Consider the following 23,233-nt stretch of genomic DNA (forward strand, 5'->3'; position numbering starts at 1 on the left):
CAGAAAATTGATACTCCTTATGTGGAATCAGTCACTCCCTCCTAAGACTAGTGACTGGTTGTTACATATGAATGATTTCTGAAAACAGAAAAGTTAATATATGTTGATAGAGATACCCCCTCCCCCCCCCATAATAAAATATATGGGCTTCATGGTTGGATACCCCTGGTCTTGCTGATTTGGATTTAGTAAGCGATAGAATATTTGGACATTTAAATTAAGTCTGAGGCTCTTATAAAACAGGTGACGTTTATTATGATATTGAGAGTATTACCTGTCACTCTTAAAGGTGATAAGTGACTTTGAATTTGTTTACCTTTGCTGAATAAGTTATCTATGTTTGACTGTATTTTATTGGTTATCAAAGGATTTTTGAGGCGCACTGCTGCACTGTGTGCCTTGTCATATGCTTAAATTTTTCTTTGTTTGTTAAATAAACACTGATTTAAAAAAAAAATAGGTGGCAAAAGACTACAACCCTAGTTTGTGTCATGTAGAAAAAGAGACACCGAGAGCCCAATATAGTGTAGAATGTACTGAAAAATGGAAATGTAGAAGAGTACAAAGGTAGTATACTCACAAACCAGGGTTACCTCCAAGGCAACAACTGTGCAGGCAGGTTAGGAGACTGTCCTGTCCTCACTCAGGATTAAGAAGTCGCTCTCTGTAGATTGGAAGTAGTATTGTAGTTGCATCTGAGCAATTGCTATGCTCAGATGTGACATGAGATGGTTGTCCACCACCAAGAAATGCCACTGAGTGTCAAACGTGACGCGCACAGTGTTATGCAGTAGCAGTGTACAAGGAGGTAGGTTGGCAGTTGGTAGCTGAATAGAGTGTCAGAAGTAAAACTGAATGTTTGCCTGCCCAGGTTCACTTACATGTTAAGCATGAATATCATTAGATTTTAAAACATTCCTTTGTTTCATTTCACAACACTCTTGAACCATATAACTGGTCATCACTAGTTCTTTAGTCATGCATGTCAAAATACAGAAATTTCCCTTAAAGAACTTCCGAGGCAAGGGGGCTTAAACAAATTTTACTTACCTGGGGCATCTTCCCGCCCATAGCAGCCACCTCGTGCCATCGCCGCAGCCTGGGCCACCACTTTGTGCCCAGACGTCCACGTCATCTGCCGCATGCTGCGCCAGTGCAGTAGTTATGCGCAGATGCAGTACGCACCAGATGATGTGGATGCGCGGGGCTGTGGCGAGGGCACGAGACGGCTGCTATGGGCTGGAAGAAGCCCCAGGTGAGTAAAATTTGTTTAAGCCCTCTCGCTTCAGAAGTCCTTTAAGAATTGTCCACAAATTTATAGTCAGTTGTATAAATGTCACTCACGACACAGAGCTCCATAACCCTGAAAACATGCTGTAAGTGACTTTTGTCAACTTACAGCAAGGGACAAGGTCTGAGGAAAAATATCACCTTTGCTCAGCCACTGTGTTTGGAGAGTCTAAACCATTTTTCTCTTACCAAATTCAATAGTTCGTCATTCTATCAGTTGGAGGGTTCTGAGCACAAACATGACCATAATCAATTTTTTACTTGAGTGACTAACCAGCTAGTCAATATAGGATTCCTACTTCATGACTACTTTGGATAGTGGGGACGTTTATTTATTTTAAGTATTTACCGTATATAGCACCAACATATGACACAGTGCTGTACAGAGTATATTGTCTTGTCACTGCTCCCTCACATATCCCTTTCGCCTTCCTCTGGATCAACAGGGATATGTGAGGGAGCAGGCTGGAGTTGTACTTTGTACTGGTTGAACTCGATGGACGTATGTCTTTTTTCAACCAAAATAACTATGTAACTATGTAACTAACTGTCCCTCAGAGGAGCTCACAATCTAGTCCCTATGATAGTCATATGTCTATGTATTCATCGTATAGTGCATGTATCAGTCTAGGGCCAATTTAGGGAGAAGCCAATTAACTTATCTGTATGTTTTTGGGATGTGGGAAGAAACCGGAGTGCCTGGAGGAAACCCACGCATGCATAGGGAGAACATACAGACTCCTTGCAGATGTTGACCTGGGGACCCAGCGCTGCAATGCGAGAGTGCTAAACAGTACGCCTCCATGCTTTTATATTTTAAAAAGGATTTTGTCTGATAGAAAAAATACTTCCTACTATTGCACAGCCCATTTCTAAAAACGATTTGGTCAGTTTAAAGTGGTATAAAACTTACAATTACATTTTCATTCTAAAATATTAAACACAGTAAAAAAAAAAACTCACATAAAAAGACTAGTCAAATGCCATAGGCATCGGAGCAGTGCTTTTCAGCGCTGCTAGATTTGGGTGCAGCCGGCGCCTCCATAGGCTTCAATAGGAATCACTCCTATTGAAGCGTTTAGTGAGTAACGTCGGCTCCTTCAGAAGACGGAGCCGAGGTTGCTTAAAAACATAATTATTCGGCCTCCAGCAATCGCTGGAAGCCGAATTATTTCATTCCCCCACTATCCATGGCGGCCTGGAGGGGGAATAGTAATTAAATCGGCCCGGACTTGTGCAGAAGCAGGATCAGCTATATACCGCTGTATCCTGCGCCCAAGTCTACCGGTGCCGATTTCAAATGTACTCATAGGCATAGTTACACTTTACTGAAGCTAATTGATAACATTGCTGGTTGCTGGACAAATGAAAAGATTGTCTTTTCGAGTAATTATTGAGCAAATAAAGCATAGAAAGTTCTCTGCTTCCATCTGGATACAGCAAAAGTTTTTCTGCATTGTTTGCTCCAGTTTATATACAGAACAAAAGAATAATGAATAACATGCACCTGAGTTTGCTAATTCTTTCTAGAGGTCACAAGTCATTCTTTGATTTTTTTAACAGAGTGAAGTCATCCATACTATCATTTGTCTATTTCTTCCACATTTCCTTTGCAATCTGGCAAAAAGAAACAAAATCAGCAGTTTACTTTTTACTGTTATTATTTTATTTCCATACACACCCTAGAAATGTCTCTCTGTGTCATGAAAAGTGTCAAATTATTGTTGCCAATACATACATCTTCTCTTGGAACTTTCCCTTTCTCTAAAGATGAAGTCCCTAATATATTTCCTGGCAACTATATTTTTTCTTCAGAATGGTGAAATCTCAATGAAACCACTGAAAACAAAATAAGTACATGTGGCCAACAACCAAGGCTATCCACAACCAGATGAAAAATGCAACTAAAATTCTCTCATGTTAAGAGTGTAATTTGCTTTACATAGGAGAGAGAAGTTCGGACTACTAAAATGCACTTGATTATTAACAGCTTGTGATTAAACGGTTTAGCTGTTAGAAACTTTCATTTGCCAATCCCACTTCTCTACCTTCTGGGTGGTGCTGAACATAGTATTTAGTAAAATAAAAACTATCATCCCTAATTATCAGTCACAAATCAAGGACTCAACTAAGAACCCTTGGAGCCAAAGCTTTCTGTCATGTTGCCTCTACCATGTGGAAGTCCTTGCCATATGTAATCAAGACAGCTCCAACCTCGGACACATTTTAATCAAAACTGAAAATCCACCTGTTTAGTCTGGCATTTATGATCACATAACTTTTTCCCCTGGATGTACTGATCTGAGACAAGCTTTTGTGCTTTGGGTCCTACAGGAGAAAAGCACTTTACAAATGTTTAGTTGTTGTTGTTGACACGCGGCTTGTGTAATACTAGAGACTGGTTTCCTACAGCAACAAAACTTTATGTATCAATTTATATTGATCAAATAAAAAAATTCATTTCACCTTATATGAGTATGTACAAATGTTTTTTTTTTATTATTATTCTCACTTTTTTTTATCATGATGGTCTTTTAAGCCTCAGCTTTCCTGAATCCCACTTTATTTTCTATTGTAAGCCATCATGGGCAAGGGTCAGTGTCAGTGGTTTACCTATCCTCATGTAAATATTTGGGAAATATGACATTTCTGTATAATATATAAAAATGCTGCATTTGTAAAGTCAGCATTTCTAGCCACTGATTTTATTTGGGCCACTATGGCTTGGGAAATGACTGCAAGTGATGCAATACAGATTACTCGCTCCTCTGTCGCCAGATAGCTAAGTATCTGCACATGCAGTTATTTTCTTGTTTTAATTTTAGCTTGCTGAATGGGAGACATTCCAACCTCCTGTACTAAAGTATTTATTACAGCCAAGTTATTATTTATTACCACAAAATGTAGCTTGACACATATCACAGAATCATATCCAAAGCGAAGGACCTCCAAATTCTTGATGCAAAGTCATGGGTAGAGTTCTCAGGGGATGCTACTGCAGTACATTAAACAATTCCCAGATTTATTGGACTTCCTCAGTAGATAAGGCATAACACTGACAAATGTTTTTCTTTCAAACAACCTTTTGTTTTGTCATGCTTTTCAATATATTTTTATATGACCTTTTTTTCTCCTTCCAGTATTATATTTTCGCAGCTAATCTCTGGAATCTCTTCTTGTTTGGAGAGATTGCTTTACAGTTGAAATCATCTCCAGATGTTCCATTTTATTAATGTTTTACTATGGATTTTTGTTATGGTGTATGCTATGGGAGTTCTGTAATGTAGTATACATAGACAGTGCACTAACTCTTTATATTACATTTATGTACATCATAAAAAAAGCAGACACAACCATTTTAACTTTTTCAGTGTCTGAATCTATAGGTTTAATAAGGTAGCAAGCGATGGTAAGCAGGATATCGGGTAAATCCCTTATGGCCACTCTTCATCTATAAGTGTCTCACTCAGTGCTTCACTTACTTAAAGGGTACCCGAAATTACATGTTACATGATGAGATAAACATGTGTATGTATAGTCCCAATCCTACTTAGATCTAGACTGTATTCATTTTTCTATTTCCTCACTGTAAGTGTCCTTTCACACTGCACTGGTACCGCAGCATAATGAAGCCCTATGGGAAAATTCATAACCATGCTGCCGTACGCTACGCCAGAAGTGCCTAATCTAATGCTTGTGCAGAACTACGTCACCTTGCGGGACCCACAGCGACCTGCGGTGATCTGTGTCATGCCGGAAGTCATGTTAGTCTATGGCGATGCAGGGTTTTCAAAAAAGTTGACTTCGCGGCGTGCATGCGCAAAAGCGTATTTTTACAATACGCTTCCGCATATCAAAAGCAGGAAGTGACCACAAGCGCGCGTCACTTCCTGCTTGGCTGGTGGCCAGACAGGGAACACTGTGTACTACCGCGGAGTTCCCTGAAGACCTGTTTTTGGAGATGTGGTGCGGCGGGCGCACCGCAGCACAATGCTACCGCCAGTTTGCAGTGTGAAACCAGCCTAGGGGTTAAGAATTGAGGGCTCTAAATACCTGTTTCTCTACAGTTGGACTGTAGGGATAAGGTGCCCATACACGTATCAATTTTCCTGTTCAGTTCAGAGTGATTGAATCTGCTGGGAATCAATTCCCCCAAAATGTTGGAAAGGATGGAAAATTTCCATCTATCGGGGGTGAGGCAGGAACAGTGTCAATCAATGGGCCATAGCATTATACGGCATCGAATAGTGCAATGCTGTGGTTTGATCCATTCTCAATAGATGCCATGCTGGAATATATTGAAAATTGATGTGCTGTGTGTGGAAGGAGTTGACTCCAATCTGATCAGATTCTGACTGAAGAGTGATTCATCAGACAGGCACATTGACTCATAATCGATCTGTTTATGACTACCTTAATACTCACTGATAACAAATCAGAGTGCATAAAACTTGCATGACAGACAAACTTTTCTGTGTGCAGAGAACAGGTACAATTGTTAAATAGTTCTAGGTGTGTCTTTATTGCAGATGGATAGCATTAAAAAACTGCTGTCATTCACCTGAGACAATAAAAACTTTAAACTGATTTTACGTTTTAAAAAACAAAAAGACTATGGGATTCAAGGAAAGTTCTGTTAGGGATTAGGACTATATAGATACTATTGTTTAACTATGGGATGGCTTTGTTTTACAGTACATCAATTTTCAGTGCAGTCTTGGAATGACGTCACTATGAGGTGTATTCAGAAAAGGTCATTAACATGTGCTGACAACACACGTGAATTTTTCTGGGCATCATGCAAACTGCTATTTATGTACTGCGCATTGCATGTATAATTTAAGTTACGTAAAGTAACACGTTTACATAGTTTGTGTAATGTCTGATAAAACTTACGTGCGCTGTGTGCTCACATACATTTTACCAACCTTTAGTGAAGAATACACCTTTATGTACTGTTTGCAGCAATCAGATCAATGGACCATGTAAGATCTTCATCAGCAGTAGGTAAAATATTCAAATTGACTAAAAATATTCCAACTGTATTCCTGTATCAAAGTTGATGATAATAATAAAATATTTATAGATTGGAGAGCAGACCCAGTGCATCTATAACACAAAGTAACATGTAACATGAATAGGGATAGTGGCTAGTGATGGTCATGTCTAGAAGAACTCATGGAGAAGCATGCAATTTTGTTTGATCAGCAGGGCTGGATTTTAACCAAGGCCACATAGGCCATGGCCTAGGGCACCACAGGATCAAGGACGGGTGAGCAGCAGGCTATGGGGGAGGGTCATCTGGCTACCTATACCATAGGAGAGGGTCAATGGGCTACCTATACTGGAGGGAAGGGATAGGGTTATCTGACTACCTATACTGGAGGGGGGAGGGGTCATCTGGCCACCTATACTGAAGGGGGGAGCTGCTGACTGTGGGCTTGGGCGGCAAAGAGTACAAATCCAGCCCTGTTGATCAGCTGATAGATTTGCAAAGCTCTAATTTGCTGTGATCACATCCTGCTTTGGCACATGATCATGACTAGCAAATCAGAGACGTACATATCTATGACCTGACCAGATCACATGCTTCTTCATGAGTTCTCATAGACATGACCATCGCGAATAGAGGCCTACAATCCCCTAAGAATACCCTACATCCTACTTGATGAGATAATAAGGCGGAGGAATCATATCCAGGAAGAAACAATCTTGTGTCCAGGGACTGTAGTGTAGACACTTCTGACTCCAAAGGAAAGAGGAAGTTCAGTATATGAAACAGTAGGTCCACTATTTACTGAACATTAAATACTGTATACAGTACTGATAATAAGTTACATAACTGTATAAAAAGCCAAGCAGCAGCAGCTAAAGCAAGTAAAATTCTAGGATGAATAAAACGGGAGATGCTAGTATGTCTCCCTTTGTATAAATCACTGATGAGGCCATGTCTGGAGTATAGGATACCGTTTTGGGCACTTTAGAGCACTATAGAAAGGACGTTGCCTTTCTAAAACGTACAAAGATGAGCAGCTCTCTTAGAGAGGAATTTTACATAAAACAGACTGCATTGATTAACAAATTAATCTTTATTGTAGTTTAAAATTGTGGTTTCTATTTTTTTTTTTTAAAGGGAACCTAAACTGAGAAGGATATGGATTTTTTTCTTTTAAAATAATACCAATTGCCTGACTCTCCTGCTGATCCTGTGTCTCTAATACTTTTAGCCACAGCCCCTCAACAAGCATGCAGATCAGGTGCTCTGACTGAAGTCAGACTGGATTAGCTGCATGCTATGCTTGTTTCAGGTGTGTGATTCAGCCACTTCTGCAGCAAAAGAAATCAGCAAGACTGCCAGGCAACTGGTATCGTTTAAAATGAAACAGCCGGTCTCAGTTTAGGTTCCCTTTTAATAAATCCTTAAGCCGCATCTACACGCGTAGATGCGGCCGCGATGTTCCGACAGGACGGATCTCCCCACCGCCGATTCTCTGCTCGCTCCCCGCGAGGGGACAATGGCAGGGAATTGAGCGGAAGATAAGCGGCGAGGAGCGGGGACGAGCGGGAATCGAGCGGGTATTGATTCCGGCGCACGCGCGGCGAGCGAGGATGCAGCGGGGACGCGGAAGAGGCGATCCGGCGGCTAATCGAGCCGCCGGATCGCCGCCTCATCTACACATGTAGATAAGGCTTTAAACTGTATTAGTTTAATGTTCTGCTCTTTGACCTTAACCAAGTGAAAAGAAAAAAGTTTCACTTACCTAGGGCTTCCACCAGCCCCCTGCAGACATCCTGTGCCGTCCCTCAAAGATCATCCAGTCCCCCACCATGGCTCAGTTTCGTTTTCAGCGACTGGTGAGTCACCAAGCCAGTGTGCCTGCGCCACCCTGGTTATGAGAGTCCTCGATTGCTGTGGCCAGTTTTACTTTAATGGCTTCTGGTTCAATCCTTCACCTAGTTAAACATTGCCAGAAAAAGCTGCTGAATGGGTGCTGTGTACATTAATCTTTTATGGCCATGACATATTTACATAAGGTGATTTGGCATGCTTAGTATAAGCTAGGTTGAATCCCTTATGAACTATAAATACATCTAGCATGTACATCAGAAATGATTGATCTGTTTTTCTGGTATGAGATGCAGGTAGAAATATATCATATGTTTTCATTTCAATGGATTGGAGGCCATATGTGGACAAACAATAGTTACCTGACAGCAGGAAGTACTGCATTCAATTTATTGATCAAAGACATGATATATTATAAACCAAATGCGAACAGAGCCCTTATTGTTCCATATGCCTCTCAGGTGAGACAGTGAACAATGCGATGGTGAATATTTCTATTGGATCAAAGTTATATTTAACTTATTTCCATGCTGAGTTTTTTTGCTTTTTACTGGTTATCGTCTATTTAGCATTTAAAGGGAACCTAAACTGAGAAGGATATGGATTTTTCCTTTTAAAATAAAACCAGTTGCCTGACCCTACTGCTCATCCTGTGTCATTAATACTTATAGCCACAGCCCCTCAACAAGCATGCAGATCAGGTGCTCTGACTGAAGTCAGACTGGATTAGCTGCATGCTTGTTTCAGGTGTGTGATTCAGCCACTACTGCAGCCATAGAGATCCGCAGGACTGACAAGCAACTGGTATTGTTTAAAAAGAAACATCCTTATCACTCTCAGTTTAGGTTTCCTTTAACAGCTAATGGAGAATTAGTAGACTACTTCAAACACAAACTAACCTGAAAGTCATTGGGAATCAATTTTAAAAAAACAGCAAGATACTTACCTAAGGAGAGGGAAGGCTCTGGATCCTATAGAGCCTTTCCGCTCCCTTCTCGGTCCCAGTTCCAGCACTGACTCCCCGGTAGCAGCATTCAACCAATTTGGTGAAATACTGATCTAATCCCTTGGTGCGGGGAACTTCGGAAGACTTCAGGCCGCTCCATACTTCGCACGCATGAGCACCCTCTCGCACGTGCGCAGTATGGAGCGGCCTGTCTTCGGCAAGACTTGGCTCCCGAAGACTTCCGAAGTCCCCTGCAGCGGGGGATACCAACGGGACAGTCAATGCTCAACGGAGGGGACCAGGACAGGGGCAGGAAGGCTCTCTGGGACCCATATCCTTCCCTCTCCTTAGGTAAGTATTGTGCTTGTTTTTTAAAAAATCTGCAGTGAAAATAAACTTATAAGAAAATGAATTGTATGTGTAGTACAGCTAAGAAATAGAACATTAGTAGCAAAGAAAGGAGTCTCATACTGTTTCCAGCACATGAAGAGTTAAGAAACTTCACTAGTTATCTATGCAAAAGAGCTTCTCTAAACTCTTCCTCCCAGCTTGGGTCAGCTACAGTGCTGTTTTCTAAAGCACTTATACATCAAAGAAACAGTGAGACACGGCTTCAGCTAAGCTTTTACTGCAGGGAACTTCAAAGGGTCATTAGCTCTGCTCTGTTTCATAGTTTAAAATACAGGGTATGGTCTATAAACCTGGCAATAAAAATATGAGACTCTTTTTTTTGTTACTAATGTTCTATTGATTATCCAAATAACACATACAATTCATTATATCATAAGTTTTTTTTTCGCTTTTTTCGCTTTTTTTTTTTTTAAAGTTTGGCATAAGTAAGGGTTAAATGAAAAGCAATACCTCTAACCTGTTCAGTAGATTTACTAATGTTGCTCAGATCCATCATCCTGACTGCTAATGTTCTGCAACTCTAATTTAATTTAGCATTTGAAGTTACACCCAAATATTTTAGCATTGGCAGTTAAAGATCTTTATAGAGTAAGTAAAATGAACTACTGACATTAATGAAAATAAATGTTTGAAGCAGATGCTAAGCCCAGGGCCATATTCTCTAAAGACACACCTTATGTTCTTTGTGAAGACTCTACACATTTTGCACCAAACTTCAACTCAGTGGGTCACAATGTGGAGTTTTCAGGAAATTACACAGGAAACTCCACGCCCAGCAAGACTTGCTACCAAACCTTGATGTTTCACATGTACAATCCACAAGAAAATGTAGGCTCAACTTGTTTGTGAGTATCCCCTTTATTTGCTATTTGGCACAGGGCCGGGCCGAGGCATAGGCTGGAGAGGCTCCAGCCTCAGGGTGCAGTGTAGGAGGGGGCGCACAATTCATTCAGTTGTCATTCCTAATTGTGTATAAAGCAGAAAGAAATAAGAAATGGGGATACATACCAGTGACTGCAAGCCAGATAACTAGATATTAGGGTGTTGGGGAGGTTGTGGGCCCTGTGGCCCTCTTAGTCTAATAGCAATCAGTGTGTGATGGCTGGGGAGGGAGGGATGGAGGGGTGCACTTTGGTGTCTCAGCCTTGGGTGCTGGAGGACCTTGTCCCAGCTCTGATTTGGCAAACTATAATCAGGCATAGCACTTCCATAATAACAAGGTGCAATGGTTTGGGATGCCCCAATTCATTAGGTGCCCTTGGATCTCGTTAAACTAAATGTATCATTCAGGTTTGCTGGTTTCAGGGTTCCCAGCTTGCTTGCCAAGCATGTTTCTCAGTTGGAACTCAATGGAGCAAAGTATTTTTGCAACCCAACTAACTATGCAACTATCTAGCCACCATGTGCATCACCATTAGATGGTGGTTTAGCCAATCCCCTACTAACCCAGGATCAACCTGAGGCAGCGATACTGGGCTTCTATGAGGCACTCTAATGTCTTCCTTTCCATGGCCCTAAATGCATATATCCACTGACCCCTGCTATGATGGTCACACTGAAAGCATGGGATATGGCTGCCAGTTTAGTGAAACCCCCGGAATTAATATCACCATACACTCCCCTTTGGGGTAATCCTAGGCTGGACCACTTCCTGACCAATACCTATGGGCGCAAAAAGTGATTAAACATATACTGTACAACATGTAGCACCGCAAGGAGTGTTCCTGCAGTTTAACGAGCTTAAGGCTAACTTTGGACTCGATAATAAAATGTTATTCAGCTGCATCCGATTATGACATGCTATGCAATCGCAGTTTCACAATGTGCCACTGAATCTTGGATCAGATGATCTGGAATCTGTGTATACTACTGCCAAGGTGGATAAGCCGGTCTCTGCTAAATATGATTGCCTATTGAGGGACTGGTTTGGTAGGATTGACAGATGCATTGCTGAATGGCGGGAAGAGGTCCCTGATCTAGACCTTGAAGGCTTGGAGAACTCCATAGCTGATCTCCAATCTGATTTGGTGTCAGCCAGCGACAGACTGGTAGCCATAAAAATCCTACACTGTACACACTTCACCCCAGTACGCCTACATAAAATAAACCCAGGTGTATCACCTGACTGTACTAGATTTGGGCTTGCACATGGTTCATTTGGACATATGTTTTAGACTTGTCCCCACTTATCTAGCTTTTGGAAGTCCATGGAAGACAATATTAAGACAGCCACTAATATCCATGCGCCCCTGACCCCAGAATAGTATTCTTTGGATTAATTGAATTTGAATACTGTATATCAGACACTCTCACAAAACACTGATCAGAATTCTATGACACTACTCAAAAAAATTAATTGCCTGGTATTGGAAAGCTCCACCCTCCCAACCAGTGGGACATGGATCCTCTCAGTTAACAAGGTCCTTCCATTGTACAAAATGACATACACTAACAGGAAGTGCCCCAAGAAGTTCCATAAAGTTTGGGATGAGCAGGTTAAGGTCCACGCTCCGCCTTGATAGTGTCTGCACATTTGACCTGCTATTCCCCATAATTCTGAGATTGAACCCTTGGCTGCGCAATCCCCCCCCCCCCCCTCCTTTACATTCCCACCCCCTTCCTTTCTCTATCCCTTCTCCTTAGTCCCTTCTTAATTTTTTATCCTACTTTTTGTTGCAACTAAGTGTGGGATTTCACATATCTTTCTTCTGTGAGTATTGATGATTGGAGTGTTAACCACTCTCTACTATACCTCCTCATAACAGACTCAGTGTGACCCCCTTTTGCCATTTCAACACCCTACATAGACACCAGGTGTATCACCTTACCATCTTGTTCATTTTAAAGTCTCCTGATTTTTTGGTGATCTTCTGGTAATAGCACCTTTTATTAGATGCTCGTTTAAATTTTTTAAACTATATCTACATAACAACTCTATGTTTATTTTGAGCCAACACCATGCATAGTAGAAGGATACAATAAAACGTATTTTTAGCAGTGGATGTGCACTCTGCTCTATTTTTTATTTTATTTTTAACTGTTGACACTTTGCTGCATGTCAGAGTAGCACTCCACTGTGTTTTTTCCACATAACCTACTGCTACGCATGGTGTTGGCTCAAAATAAACATACAGGACTCGGAGTTGTTATGTAGATATAATTTAAAAAAAGTCAACGAGCATCTTATAAAAGGTGCTACCACCAGAAGATCGCCAAAAAATCAGGAGACCTTAAAATGAACTAGATGGTAAGGTGATACACCTGGTGTCTATGTAGGGTGTTGAAATGGCAACATATGCATCTTCTCAAGTGGTTTACAGGTAAGAAAAACAGTGTAAATCTTCTGCCCATAGTCACCAAGGCTGCTGATGACATGTCAGCGCTACAGATGAGAGATGTTACCAGTCTCTGCCATACAGCAGTTAAGCTGGACCTTTTGTGCAGCGAGAAGAGTCTGATTGATGGCCACCAAAACCGCTTTGAAAACATTTTGCTATTTAAAATCTCATGATTGAGAGTAGTCTGGCTAATGTAATTGATGTAATTGAAAGGAAGCAGATCTTTAGCCATCTATATATACCGGTAGATATAGGGGGTGTTTCTGCTGCTGAAGCCAGGATAATTAACATAAAAGTGGGTATCCTGAATTAACTGCATTCCACTATATGTCACTACAGTGCCTCTATATTCTAACATTGTATACATTGTTTAAAGCCATATATCATGACTGAATAATAAACTGGGAGCAAATGCTGGTGGCATTGTCTTTGACCATACTTTTCCAACTCTAATTTCTTTGGTTTCATTGGATAAAAATTATGATATTCTAACTTTGTATGGAGTCAAAGGTTTATGCCTTGTTTTATGTTTGAACTTGATTGCTTCACCTGACAAAACCGCGATTTTCCAGCATCACCAGAGTTCTCTGGCGGATGAAAGAGGCAGAAAGTACCTGATGTATTCTAAAGTGCCAGACATTAGAATTTCTACAGATGTCAGCAGCATGGGATCAAAGAAGAGGAAGAACTATTGGCAAAAGATGAGGTAAGCGAACACAGCTGGTTTTGCAGTGACATTTAGATAAACACCTGGAGTATAGAAGAGTTTGCAGGAATTTATGATATGAAAACTGCATTTGTGCTTGTGAATAGGACAGCTACCTAGCAACAGTGGGTGGATTAGGCAGCAGCATCCTAGTGGTCTGTCAGTAAGGTGACAGTTGGGGTGCCTGGACACCAATACTTATTACCAATAAAATACATTTAATGTGAACCTGTAGGTAAAAAGTGTCGGGGAGGGGCAGTACTTACCTTGGGAGGGGGGCACCTGTGGATCCTAATCAAATTTATTTCGTCTCCCTCTGCCAGCTCGATCCAGCACTGGCAGCCCCAACATCAGAGAGACTATAATAATTACATTTGCCTGCAGACGCAATAGCGGCTTTCCGCTCCGGTGGAAATAGCAGCGGCTGATCGGATCCAAACTACTGGGTAGGGGCAGACAGCTCGAGCCTGTGCAGTAGAGCGGTCCCGATCTGACTTTCTCAGAGGTAAAGTGTTGAAAAGTTCATTTTAGATAAGATAAAAAATTATCTCCTGGAAGAAAACCTTAAGAGAAAGATACCGTATTTACTGGCGTATAAGGTGACTGGGCGTATAAGACGACCGCCCAACTTTTCCAGTTACAATGTAGAGGTTGGGGTATACTCGCCGTCAGGGCCGCCATCAGAAATTTTGGGGCCCCTCACACATCATCAAGCCTGGGCTTCCCCTCCCTGGGCCCACCCACTGAATGCTGTGCCTGCTAGCCACTTCTCCCCCATGTCCGTGCGCGAAGTGCGCTGCGGCGAAAAATGAGCATGGCTCCAACACTGAATAAAGCAGCATGCAAAGCATGATGCGGCAAAAAGTGGGCGTGACCATGGCATGTTGTGGGTGGAGACAAATACTAGCAAAATACAGGTAGTCCCCGGTAAACAAATGAGATAGAGACTTGTAGGTCCGTTCTTATCTGTTCTCTTTTGTCCCCCTCTTCTCTTCCTGGTGCCCCCAGTATAGGTATCCAGGCATAGGTGCCCCCAGTATAGGTAGCCAGGTATAAGTTTCCCAGTATAGGTAGCCAGGTATGGGTTCCCCAGTATAGTATAGTAGCAGGCTCACTCATCTGCTCCTCACGTTCAAGCACTGATGTCACTCTTCTCTCAGTGCTAGAATGCAGTGTGCTGGTTAGTGAGCCACAGGTCTGCAGCCAGCACATGTGGCCCTTCCAGCACTTTGGAAAGGGGGGGGGACCCAGGGCCCCCAGAAGCCCTGGGCCCCTCACTGCAGTGTCAGTTGTCCCCCCCTGATGGCTGCCCTGCTCGCCGTATAAGACTACCCCATGGTAGGAGTGCCGGGTGTCAGGCAGAGCTGTAAATGCCTAACGCTGCAGTCATCTGATGAAAAGAGAGATAGATCGCGCTCTCCGTTTAGAAAAATAACTTGTTGTATAATAGCTTCTGGTGAGCAGCCGCTCGCGTGGGTAGCTGTGCAGCTTCTGGCATCACCTGACTGGTGACGTGTGCACTCCACTGATGACGCTCACGCAGGAAGATTGCAGGGCTGTATTGTGGAGCACACACGTCACCAGTCAGGTGACCCTGGAAGCTGCACAGCTACCCGCGCGAGCGGCTGCTCACAAGAAGCTATTACAACAAGTTATTTTTTTGTAAACAAAGAGAGCGCAATCTATCTTTCTTTTCACTGGATGACTGCAGCATTAGGTAATTACAGCTCTGCCTGACACCCGTCACTAACTCCCTGACCAGACCTGAAACCATGACACTCGGCATGTAAGACGACACCCGACTTTTCAGTAGATTTTAAGGGTTAAAAAGTCATTTTATATGCCAGTATATACGGTAACAGGTTAATGACCAAAATGTTCTTATACAGGGGGTATGGGGTGAGGGGGTTTTCAATAAGCAAGAAAGTAACTATCTCATGTATAGTCAAATCAGGACACTGACAATCGATTATCCTCCAAAGTAGAACTGAGTCCATTACGTCTAGTTTGGAAAAATACATTTCTGTTTTTATTTTATTTTTTCGTATTGCTGCTATTATTTTTATAGAATTTTTTATTCTCACCCTCATGTATTTCCTTATACTGCACCTAAATTAATGTTCAGCGCTGCGTAATATGTTGGCGCTTTATAAATACAATAAATAAATAAATACTGTATTATGTTCATTCATGTATTTTTCAATGTGTATTAATTATTTTACACCACTAGATGGTGGTATTGGTTAAGTTCATGCTGGTGTGTTAGCCAGGTCCCAATGTTAACCTTTTAATTGTATTTATTTTATTGATTTTTTAAAGGTAAAGCAGCACTTACCAACTATTCTTATTTTTACTTGTAGCTCTGATTGAGTGTAAGCCCCCATTCACACAGGCACAAAAAAATGTTCCATTTAGCAGCTCAAATGGAACAGATATGAACCAGCCAATAGAATCTGTTCACATTAGTCGGTCAATACAGAGCTGTTCGGGCCATTCCGGTGAGCAGAAGCCAAGCTTGGGTCCCATATTACTTTACCGGGTCTGGCGGACAAGGTGTATGTCTACAGAGGCCAACAGAATCCATGCTAGCCTATGACACTAGGCTGCTCGCCGAGTACGTTTCACAAAATACTCACCTGCCGACATTCATTCTGGTCTGACAACACTGGGTATACCGATCTCAGAGTCCCAGCCGAAGCATCAGGCTACAATCCATTTGTAATAGACCAATGGGAATCGTCCCTCCCCAGGGAGGATTCTCATTGGTTCGCTGAGTGCTGGACCAATAAAAATCCTCCCTGATGCTCAATAAGGATTCCCATTGTTTATTTTGCAAAACAATGGAAGTCTGGTGCTTCTGATCAGGTTTTGGGATCATCTGGATAGCGTACTGGTAAGGCTGTTGCCCTTGATGTGGTATTTGAGCCTTTGACAAGGGTTTGAATTCCAGCTCAAGCCAGTACGTAAAACAGTAAGGAGTTTTTTTTGGCAAGGCTCCCTAATCATCCTGGTTTCCCGTAGAGTGCGCTGTAAGTGGCTGCAGCTCTGTTGTTTTGAGTCTGCTAGGAGAAAAGCGCAATATAAAGGTTCTGTGTCTATATTGGTGTTTCTTCGGTGCAGAGTACCCAAACAGTGGTGCCAGTGGCACAGAGGACACGAAGGGACAGCGTCAGGTACTGAGAGCGTGACTACGGAACCAGATGAAAAACTGATGCCATTGTAACAAACCGATTAGCTTAAAGGGGCACTACAGCAAAAAAAATATAAAATGTAAAATATGTGTAAACATATACAAATAAGAAGGACACTTTTTCCAGAGTAAAATGAGCCATAAATTACCTTTCTCCTATGTTGCTGTCACTTACAGTAGGTTGTAGAAATCTGACAGAAGTGACAGGTTTTGGACTAGTCCATCTCTTTATAGGAAATTCTCAGGGATATATTTATTTTCAAAAGCACTTAGTGAATGGCAGTTGCTCTGTCCAACTGCCAAAAAACTGTGTAGGGAGCAGAGAGGCTGGCCAGCACCATTGTTTAAATCCTTTTTAGGGAATATCTGTATAAAGAATAAAAGCCTTGCTGAGAATCCCATATGAAGAGATGTACTAGTCCAAAACCTGTCACTTCTGTCAGATTTGTACTGCCTGCTGTAAGTGACAGCAACATAGGAGAAAAGTAATTTATGGCTCATTTTACTCTGGAAAAAGTGTACTTCTTATTTGCATATGTTTGCACATATTGGAAATTTTACAATTTTTCGCTGTAGTGCCCCTTTAAATAGAAAACGGATCAGTTTTTATATCCAGTTCAGTGTGTACTGGTCCTTAGGGGCACCAGGGCTGGGGGGGGAGCATAACTTCTTACCCACCATCCCTTCAGTACAGAGGGTACGTTACTATGAGACAAATGTACATCTTGTATGTAAGCATACACATGTATTCTACATTTCAAAGATGTGCACTTTACTACAAATCATTGAGAAGTAAAACTTTCCGACGCAAAGTTTTATTATGATTATTCTCCTTAGAAAATCATGTTGGCATTGCTTGGATGATGTGCTTTCTTAAAACTGTCCACAAGAGGGAAGCATTGTATTTGTTTCAATACATCAGATTTTGAGTCACCCAGTCCAACTTTTTTTTACACATTTTCTGTTTTCAGCACTTATTGTATCGCTGCAACCTTCATTTTGATAATTTACTGTTTAGCCTGATACTCCTGCAAGGGTGACACCTGGTAGTGACTCCCAGCAATGTTATTTCAGTGGATGAGTAAACCGTCTTTTCCCATGCCAAAGGCACTCCAGTATCCTGCATTATTCAAAAACTTCTAACGAATGAGTGATTCTGGCAGACGGACAAAAAAGACATCGTCCAGATAATATAAAGCTTGCTGCTGTGGGCAGCTCTCATTAACTGTCCATTCCAGCAATGTAGAGAACGATTTAAAGCAGTGGTTCCCAACCTTTTTGGAGTCATGACACATCAAACCAAACGTTCAGATCTCCGTGACACGTAGACTAAATGCATGTAATGAGAGACAGCGTTTCCCCACTAAATGCACATAAGAGACAGCATTTCACCAGTAAATGCAGGTAATGACAGACAGCGTTTCCCCAGTAAATGCACGTAATGAGAGACAGCGTTTCCCCAGTAAATGCACATAATAAGAGACAGCTTTTCACCAGTAAATGCACATAATAAGAGACAGCTTTTCACCAGTAAATGCACATAATGACAAACAGTTAGTTGTCCCCAGTATATGTAGCCAGGGATATATGTGGCCAGTATATGTAGGCAGGTGTATATGTGCCCAGTATATGTAGTCAGGGGTATATGTGCCCAGTATATGTAGCCAGGGGTATATGTGCCCAGTATATGTAGCCAGAGGTATATGTGCCCAGGATATGTAGCCAGAGGTATATGTGCCCAGTATATGTAGCCAGAGGTATATGTGCCCAGTATATGTAGCCAGGGGTATATGTGCCCAGTATATGTAGCCAGAGGTATATGTGCCCAGTATATGTAGGCAGGGGTATATGTGCCCAGTATATGTAGCCAGAGGTATATGTGCCCAGTATATGTAGCCAGGGGTATATGTGCCCAGTATATGTAGCCAGGGGTATATGTTCCCAGTATATGTAGCCAGGGGTATATGTGCCCAGGATATGTAGCCAGGGGTATATGTGCCCAGTATATGTAGCCAGGGGTATATGTGTCCAGTATATGTAGCCAGGGGTATATGTGCCCAGTATATGTAGCCAGGGGTATATGTGCCCAGTATATGTAGCCAGGGGTATATGTGCCCAGTATATGTAGCCAGGGGTATATGTGCCCAGTATATGTAGCCAGAGGTATATGTGCCCAGTATATGTAGCCACGGGTATATGTGCCTAGTATATGTAGCCAGGGGTATATGTGCCCAGTATATGTAGGCAGGGGTATATGTGCCCAGTATATGTAGGCAGGGGTATATGTGCCCAGTATATATAGGCAGGTGTATATGTGCCCAGAATATGTAGCCAGGGGTATATGTGCCCAGTATAGGTAGCCAGGAGTATATGTGCCCAGTATAGGTAGCCAGGGGTATATGTGCCCAGTATATGTAGTCAGGTGTATATGTGCCCAGTATATGTAGTCAGGTGTATATGTGCCCAGTATATGTAGCCAGGGGTATATGTGCCCAGTACATGTAGTCAGGAGTATATGTGCCCAGTATCTGTAGTCAGGTGTATATGTGCCCAGTATATGTAGCCAGGTGCCCCCCCCCCCCCCCAGGAGGAGAGAGCGAGGGAAGGAGAGCGGCACCTCAGGGTGCTCTCCCTCCCTTGCTCTCTCCTCCGGAACGAAGTGCGGTGGCTGGCAGGCTGGCTCCGTCTGGTCTGGTCGCAGGCTCGCGGGATGATTTGCCACTACTCTGGTCTGATCCAGACCAGAGCAGCGGCTGTGGCGCCAGAACTTCCAGCGCTTGGAGCGACACGGAAGGTAAGTCCCGCCCGCTGCCAAACGCCTGACCACACTTAGTATCGGGGGAGAGAGCGAGGGAGGGAGAGCACCCTAAGGTGAGGGAACGGGGGGAGATGGCCCCCTTCTCCTGCGCTGCCCACAGCTCTCCCTCCCTCGCTCTCTCCTCTGAGAGCTGACACTGCGACACATACCCGAAGCTGCACATGGGTTAGGAACCATTGATTTAACCACTTGCCGACCGCACGCTTATACCGTGCGTCGGTAAAGTGGCAGCTGCAGGACCAGCGACGCAGTATTGCGTCGCCAGCTGCAGGCTGATTAATCAGGAAGTAGCCGCTCACGCGAGTGGCTGCTTCCTGTCAATTCACGGCGGGGGGCTCCGTGAATAGCCTGCGGGCCGCCGATGGCGGCTCGCAGGCTAAATGTAAACACAAGCGGAAATAATCCGCTTTGTTTACATTGTACGGCGCTGCTGCGCAGCAGCGCCGTAAGGCAGATCGGCGATCCCCGGCCAATCAGCGGCCGGGGATCGCCGCCATGTGACAGGGGACAGCCTGTCACTGGCTGCACAGGACGGATAGCGTCCTGTGCAGCCCGGTTCACCAGGGGGGGCCAGGTAGGAGAGGGAGGGGGAGGATTTCGCCGCGGAGGGGGGCTTTGAGGTGCCCCCCCCCGCAACACCCGGCAGGCAGGAGCGATCAGACCCCCCCAGCACATCATCCCCCTAGTGGGGAAAAAAGGGGGGCGATCTGGTCGCTCTGCCTGCACCCTGATCTGTGCTGGGGGCTGCAGAGCCCACCCAGCACAGATCAGCTAAAACAGCGCTGGTCCTTAAGGGGGGGTAAAGGGTGGGTCCTCAAGTGGTTAAAGTATAAACAAGAAAAAGAACAGCCCATGCTACTTGGAAGTAATCCCAATAGGAAGAGGATTAAAGCATACCCGATGTGACATGATGAGATAAACATAGGGACATATAATACTAGCCTTAGTAAGGAAGTCCCTTTCTGTTTTCCAGTACAGCAAGAGTTAAAAAAAAGTTGTTATCTATGCAAAAGAGCTTGTCGAAAACTTGTCAAATTCAGTCTGGTTTCCTGAAAAAGTAAACGTAGAATAAAACCATTGAGAAACAATGAGATAATGCTTCTAATGGGGTTTAAGTGCAGGAAAGTTCAAAGGGTCATTACTTGTCTAGCTCTTACCCACCTCCTGACCGTCTCACGCCAATGGGTGGTGGCTGCCTGGGGAACGCCTAACGTGCGGTGGGTGGGATTAGCAGGGAACATGCGCGTGTGTGTTCCCTGCACAACAACAGTGTGGGAATGAGGGCTGGCAGGCTGAATTCAAGGGGGAAAAAAAGCTATTTACATTTTGACAGCGCTGCAATCTAGAGCAACGCTTTACAGGGGACAGCCCCGTCACTTAACTGTATCAGGAGTAGCTCACAATCTAATCCCTCTCATAGGCTGATGTTCTGTAGAGTATGGATCACAGTCAGGGCCAATTTAGGGGGGAGGGAAATATAAAAAAAATAGGATTTTTTATTTAAAAAAAAAACGTTTTAAATTAATAAAAAAAAAATTGCAGCAGCAATTAGAAACCACCAAATGCTCTATTAGTGGCAAGAAAAGGAGGTAAAATTCATTTTGGGTGGTAAGTTGTATGGCCGAGCAATAAATCAACAATTCAGTGGCGAAGTGCTTGAATTGTAAAAAAATCACCTGGTCACTAGAGGGGTATAAACCTGTGGTCCTCAAGAGGTTAAAGGACAACTGAAGTGATAAGAATATAGAGGCTGCCATATTTATTTCCTTTCAAACAATACCAGTTGCCTGGCAGTCCTGCTGATCGATTTGACTGCAGTAGTGTCTGAATAACACCTGAAACAAGCATGCAGCTAATCTTGTCAGATCTGACAATAATGTCAGAAACATCTGCATGCTTGTTCACGGTTCCCATTGTCTCGAGTCTTGGATGTTACACGTAGCAATCAAGATGGCTGCATTCCAGCAATTCTTTTCCCCTCCAGGGTGATCAAAATGTGTCGGGCTGATGAAACGCCAGGACCAGATGCTGAACGCTTGTCGTGCTCGGTAGTAGAAAAGTGTTCGCATTGGCTAATCGAGCCGCCGGTGTCACAATCCGCCTGTGGGTACCAAGCCTCAAGTGTTGGGATGGAGGTTTTTATTATGGGGATCAGTTGCATGTAGCCAAACAACAGGAGACAGAAAATAGTGTTGCATAGCCATGAAAATCAAAGGTACTCTTTTGTATGATTCAAAGAGATGTAACTATTAGAGGAGCAGGCGCCCTGGTAGTGAGGGAGGGGAGACCATCTACATCCTTCCCTCAAATACTGAATCACCCCTCCAATTGTAGCTGTCCACCTCCCAATATAAAGTGTCACAGAGGTGCAGTGTATAATATCTGCTGCAACACAGGACCCTTCTTCACTGCAGCTACCCACTAGCAGTGTCAGTTGACACTGGATGACTCGGGGTCATAGGCAAATGCAGGGGGGGGGGGGGGATTACAGCTGCCCAGAATCCCCCCTCAGACCAGTACCAGTGCAGTGTCTGGGGACAGGCACAAGTTGAGACACCAGAATATCTGCAGGAATCCTGCAGCCAGTGGAGTAGCTAAGGAGCTGCGGGCCCCGATGCAAGTTTTACATTGGGGCCCCCCAAGCACTCTATATATAACAATTGTTACTGCACACCAAAACCTGCCTATGGAAACTACAGTGTCAATGATTACCACTATTCAAAGTATCTATAGAAGTAATTATTATGATCACAGGACCAATAGAGAGCTAATACTGTAGTTGAGGGAGGGCCCTTCCGGGCCCCTTTGGCCCAAGGGCCCCGATGCGGTCGCTACCTCTGCACTCCCTATTGCTAGGCCCCTGCCTGCAGCTCACAGCACTGCCCTCTTTCTTTTCCTGCTACAGTTAACTTTGGAGGGAGAAGCAGCATGTGTACAGAGCATGGAGCAGCTCTGGGGAACTTCACAGAGTCAGTAATGAGCACAGCCCTGTGCCCTGCTGTTTTTCCCTTCATTAGCAGTGTTGGCTGTCTTCATTATTATCTGTATCTAAACTGCTCCTGATCAATCCCCTTGTTGATTGGGCCAGGTGCCCCCCCCCCCCCCCCCCCAGGAGGAGAGAGCGAGGGAAGGAGAGCGGCACCTCAGGGTGCTCTCCCTCCCTTGCTCTCTCCTCCGGAATGAAGTGCGGTGGCTGGCAGAGGGGCGGAACTTACCTTCCGTGTCTCCGTCTGGTCTGGTCGCAGGCTCGCGGGATGATTTGCCACTACTCTGGTCTGATCCAGACCAGAGCAGCGGCTGTGGCGCCAGAACTTCCGGCGCTTGGAGCGACACGGAAGGTAAGTCCCACCCGCTGCCAAACGCCTGACCACACTTAGTATCGGGGGAGAGAGCGAGGGAGGGAGAGCACCCTAAGGTGAGGGAACGGGGGGAGATGGCCCCCTTCTCCTGCGCTGCCCACAGCTCTCCCTCCCTCGCTCTCTCCTCTGAGAGCTGACACTGCGACACATACCCGAAGCTGCACATGGGTTAGGAACCATTGATTTAAAGTATAAACAAGAAAGAGAAAAGCCCATGCTACTTGGAAGTAATCCCAATAGGAAGAGGATTAAAGCATACCCGATGTGACATGATGAGATAAACATAGGGACATATAATACTAGCCCTAGTAAGGAAGTCCCTTTCTGT

General features: G+C 43.7%; 1 long non-coding RNA gene across 1 annotated transcript; it reads right to left on the reverse strand.

Annotated features, from left to right (window-relative positions):
- Positions 1–2,804: 2,804 nt before the first annotated feature.
- Positions 2,805–13,644, reverse strand: LOC137546765 (uncharacterized). The gene is made up of 3 exons (XR_011026360.1): positions 13,583–13,644; positions 8,052–8,244; positions 2,805–2,907 (listed from the first exon to the last, which is right to left on the reverse strand). It is a non-coding gene; the product is annotated as an uncharacterized lncRNA (long non-coding RNA).
- Between the last annotated feature and the right edge of the window lie 9,589 nt (positions 13,645–23,233).

The sequence above is a fragment of the Hyperolius riggenbachi genome, chromosome 1, assembly GCF_040937935.1.
Source record: "Hyperolius riggenbachi isolate aHypRig1 chromosome 1, aHypRig1.pri, whole genome shotgun sequence".
Taxonomy (NCBI): Eukaryota; Metazoa; Chordata; class Amphibia; order Anura; family Hyperoliidae; genus Hyperolius; species Hyperolius riggenbachi.